The sequence below is a fragment of the Anarhichas minor genome, unplaced genomic scaffold (assembly GCF_050575085.1).
Source record: "Anarhichas minor isolate MPS153535 unplaced genomic scaffold, ASM5057508v1 ptg000042l, whole genome shotgun sequence".
In the NCBI taxonomy this organism is placed as follows: Eukaryota; Metazoa; Chordata; class Actinopteri; order Perciformes; family Anarhichadidae; genus Anarhichas; species Anarhichas minor.
The window spans coordinates 3,206,652-3,212,039 of NW_027466488.1; positions in this window are offsets into that span (position 1 = coordinate 3,206,652).

Genomic DNA, 5,388 nt, shown 5'->3' on the forward strand with positions numbered 1-5,388 from the left:
GTTGCGCTGCTGACATAAAATGAGTAGTTTTAACACATAGATTGACATCAGATACGTATCAGATATGTTAATAGATAACAGCCATGGTCAACAACATGTATTCAATTTGTTTAACAGTGTTTAGAGGACTGGACTGCAGCCACATTTCCTGATATCCAACAGGATGCTCTGAGAGACACAGTGATGTAGCTGCACACCTTTCTGTCTGGACAACTGGAATGAGAAGCATGCTGAGGAATTGAAGGTGACTCTGCTGGAAATTGGTGCAGTTGTATTTGTGAGGGTGAAGGAGCACCCTTCCTCCCACATAATCAATGTTCTATAATCAATATTCTGGTACCATCAAGTATGTCGCAAGTATTTCTACTGAACATACTTGCAATTGTTTCCCTTTGTAGACTCACCTCTACTGAACTTAACATCTCCTGAGCAGCATCTGTCTGTTCATTCGATTACCTTCCTCTCTGAGGACGGACTCTTTGACTGCATTACTAACAGGAACCAGAATATCATGTTGTTCATCCTTGCCCTAATCACTTGTGGTGATGTAAGCCGGATGTGCAGCAGCCTGATGTTTTTCAAACTGATGTCGTGCTAATATGCTATGGCAGTAACATCAATTACTCTTGAAAGACTACCATTCACAGGCACAACAAAGGAATACAGCACGTCACTTGTTCCAAAGGTAAAGATATCTTATCACTATTCTGACTCTGCACGTACACACAAAGAGACCCACTAACACACACACACACACACACACACACACACTACACTCTACAGTTTGTCAAGGACGCACCTTGACTCCACATCTATTCAGAAGATTCATATGAAAGCACAGGTCTGGAGAGCATCCAGTTTGCTGACCTACAGGTGTCATCAATATTGTTTGAAAATGTTGCCATCGTCGCCTCATTCAGTTGTGATATTCAGTTAGCATTAGAGCAATTTGCTGCTGTCTGAAGGAAGCGTACATTTTTAAAAAAGGGTCCTCTATGGAAAACATCAAAACAAGAGTAGTTCAGTGAGTGAAGGAAAAGTCTGCTGGACCACCAGTTACAGTGGGTGCAGCTTGATACTGTAGAACTGAGCCACAGAGCGAGAGCTTTCAAAGATCAACCACCTGTCAAAACACACGCACACACACACACACACACACACACACACACAATGATGCAACACATAGTCACACACTGTTTACATTTTTTTAACCGTATTTAAAAACGCTTACTTATTTCACAAAACTATAACAACAACACAAGTTCAGAAACATCAACTGACTGCATGAATACTTCTACTCAGAAGATGCAGTCAGGGTTGCAACCACGATGACATCGCTGTTATCATAATGATTAGTTCTGTGTAACTTTGATTGCTATCAAAAAATAATGACTAATCTTGGTCAACACTTCCCAGAGCTATGTTTTTTTCATAATGATGAAATAATATTCAATAATGAATCATTTGTTTTGACCAACTGTCAAAAACGTAACTTAGCTGGAGCAAATTAATATATAATATTATTATTATCTCTCTCAGGCGTAAGACTGTGGGGAGATCATGCGTTCGGTCGTGTGTGTGCATGTGTGCGTGAGTGTGTATATCTGTCTGTCCACAGATAATCTAGCATACCACTGAACCCATCAGCCTGTGTGTGATCATTTGTACGGACCTATTGTAGTTGCAGCGATTCACAATTTTTGAATAACCTATTTTATACAGTTATTGACTGCTGACTCCTCACTCACTCCGGTGGGGGCTGCAAGAAATCAGTAGCAGAAGCCTTTTCCGGCAATTGGCTAGGCTAAAAACAAGCCTTAACTCGTCTTGTGCGGGCCTCATTTTGGGCTTTGTAGTGACTCAAAAAACGAACAACCACTGATATGTTATGCATAGATTTGCACACCACTGAATGCACTTTTCTAGTTATTTAATACATTATTTCATAATCAATTGCTTTTCGTAATAGCTTTTAATTAAATTAACAACAATATAATTCATAATTAAACTAATCAATCGATAAAGTGGAAAAGAAAATCTGCTATTTGATGTTAGAAATGTTAAAAAAATAATGTTTTGCCACTTTCACATTAGTTACCAATTGATAGAGAAATGCATTTTAATAATATGATTTTGAAATACGTTTGTAAAGTTTTAAAATGTAAGACTTTCTTTCACTCCTTGAATAGGTCATAACTGGAGCAGCATTATTCCAGAGGTTAGAGAGGTAACCGGTGAGAGCAGCTAAATTTAAATTCCACACCTGTTGGAAAAAACTGTGACCACAGTGAAAGTAAGCTGCCGTACTCTTTCCTCGTCAGCTACCGCCAATGTGCGTTCTGAGTGAAGCACTAAACCACCGCCTGCTGCTGTGGAACCACTCAACGGTCAACCCAGTTGACTGCAATGCTGGGCCGCTCCACAGGGCAGCTCCCAGGTGAGATGTGTCACTGTGTGTAAACTTTCCTGAGTCAGAAAGGAGTAGATACATATACTGTATATAAAATGAAATGGCAGTGAATGATTGCTGACCTGGTTCAGTTTTACGGTTAGTCCCTTCACGAAACAAACCATCTTGTGCTTCAGCAAAACAACAAACATGGCCAAACTTTAGCAAAGACAGACAGGTAGGTAGGTTTTGGATGTGGCTGCTGATTTAATTAATGCATTAGGGTACGGATAAAACACAACTTGATTATCTATTTTATGTTGATGTGAACAGGCATGAAAAAAAAAGACATATAAGCATTGGTCCTTAAAATTGACTGGATTCTGGGTGAATGTTTGTTAGCAGAAATATCATGACGCTTCATCAAATCTGAACAAAAACTAACATTTTACATATGATAAACACTTAACAAGGTGACCTATTTTATTGTATGATTTTGATGTGCACTCTTCCTTCAAATACAATAACTGAGTAATGCATACACATGCATTGAATAGCACAGCTGAGATTCTTTGTGTGTGTGTGTGTTTGTCGTTGCCTTGTGAGCAGTTACCCCAGGGAATCACATGTCATTACACATCATGTGTCTTGAGCTAAAATGTCATAGAAGAACTGTTCAGCAGTGGGCCTTCCTAAAAGAAAGGCTCTAACAGCTTACAGTGTGTTTGTGTGTATGTGTGTGTGCGTGCGTGCGTGTTTGTGTGTGTTAATTGGCTCTGGTACATTCCTCACTGAGTGGCATTCATCCACAGATCAATCATCAACCCGAGAATATCAATCACTGGATACCACAGCCATTACATAACATTACAAGGATGCGTTTTCACTCTCATGCACTTTGCCCTGTTTGAATCACGAACTGCAATGCCAGCAAAACATTGACATGTAGCACAATACAGAGACATTTGTCGAGCACTGTTTGAATGCTGCATCACAACAACATATATCACCCCCCCCCCCGCCCCCCCGTTATGACTTGCCTTGAGCACTCGGATCCCCGTCGCAGCATGATATCCCGGACCACTGCGGCTGCCGCGACCTGCAGTCTGATTCAGCCCCGCTTGGTGAACCACCGTGTCCGGCTGCCTGTCTATGCAAGCCCCGTTATCTCCGACATCACCTCCTTTCTGTTGGGTGTTCGTCGCCACGACCGCTGTGCTATTATCCTCGTCCTCCATCGCCATGTATGATCGCTATTAACAGCGACGAGAGCCGAGAAGTGCCGTCCCGGTACGCGACTGGCGAATTCCCACAGAGAGGTGAAAACGCATCCCGTGTCGGTGCAGCGACGCCATATCCAGACTGAATGTGAGTGCTGTCAGATAGGCCTGCTGGAGAGCTGATCAATAAACAGTAAATGGGCGGGTTCAGGGTGTTTGTTATTCATACCCAGCTGCCCCTATTTGAAGGGAGAGGCGTACTAGTCATAAAAGCAAGACTTTTACCACTTGATGCGATTCATAACGAAACACCACGATGTATGCCCTTGGAGGGCGTGTTTTGAATTACTCACGGGGTTAAACCTGTTGGGTTTTGTAGATTGTATTTATATTTGTCATGGTATCAATAGCTATAACGATCATGTAATAATGCTATTTTCTATTTTCTTTAACATCGCCCCCTCTAAAATAAATGATTGTGGAAGTAATTATAATTAAGAAATTATTCATAAACTAACTTGGCTTTATCAATGTTTTATAGATCAGTTATAAGACATGATTATTATGTTTGTTCTCATCCAACTAGCCAATGAGAAAAGCTTTGTATATTTACTTCTATACATCAGGTAAACATATGTATTGCTTTAACCACTTAGCTTCTGTTACAGAGCTGTGGTGCATTTGGAACAATATCTATTTATTTAACGTCAGATAACATGGTTGTTATTACAACTATAAAACATCAAGATTATTAACCATTAATGAAGTCACAAGTTTAGCATTTAAATATTGCTTAATAACGGATGCCTTGTTAGAAAATAAAACTAACATAACGTTACAGGATTTAAGGAGTTTTATGAACGTCTATCCTTTAAATTGGTTGTTTAAGGCCTGTGTTAAGCTAGCTAACTTTAACCTAACTAGCTAGCTTAATTAGCTAGATAACATATGATACTTAAACTTATTTGCTTAGTCTTCTTTTTGCATCCTTTTAGACACGTTTTAATATACAGTTCAACGTTCCTCATATTAACGTTAACCGTTGAGTAACTAATAACATTAGCGTTAACAGAATACAGTCTAATTTCTGTAGCTTTATTTTAGCTAACGCTAGCTGAAACACAAAGCTAGCATAATGAGAATCTTCCTTTACTTAAAAACTAGTAACTTGGCGGTGAAACCAAAGACCATTTTGCACAAAATGCACAATTATCACTGACTAACGTGGGAGGAGCTTAATTCGGGTCTCAGGACCCTGAAACTGAAGCAGCTAAATGGAATTCAGCCATAATCACTTTACCACTCACACCTGTACGTCTCTATGTCAATATGTCTTCCATGAAAAAGAAATTTGAGGTAGACTCTTTAACTTATTCACATTGAGCTCTTCACAGATCCCCGCTCACCCTCTGTCACTGCAGTACACACAATATGGTGAAGGTTTGATTCCCAGAGGCCCATCATGCTAACCTGTTCATTTATTAGATGCTTGATAAAAGCAGCTACGTCTGCTAGTTACCCATATCATATTTAAAAAATTTAGTCCGATATAGATTATATGATCGATTAAATGCAATCTTTATTTTTTACCCTACTTATTACAGTATTATAACAATCCACCATGTGCTAAGTGTGATATAAGAAATCAAGGTCCATCACATTGATGCAAATATCTATTAAACCTAATAATGAGCATATAGCACTAATTCTATTTACACCCGATGACCTGCGTGACATCTTTTGTTACACCACATCCCCAAACCAAGAAAACAAACTCGA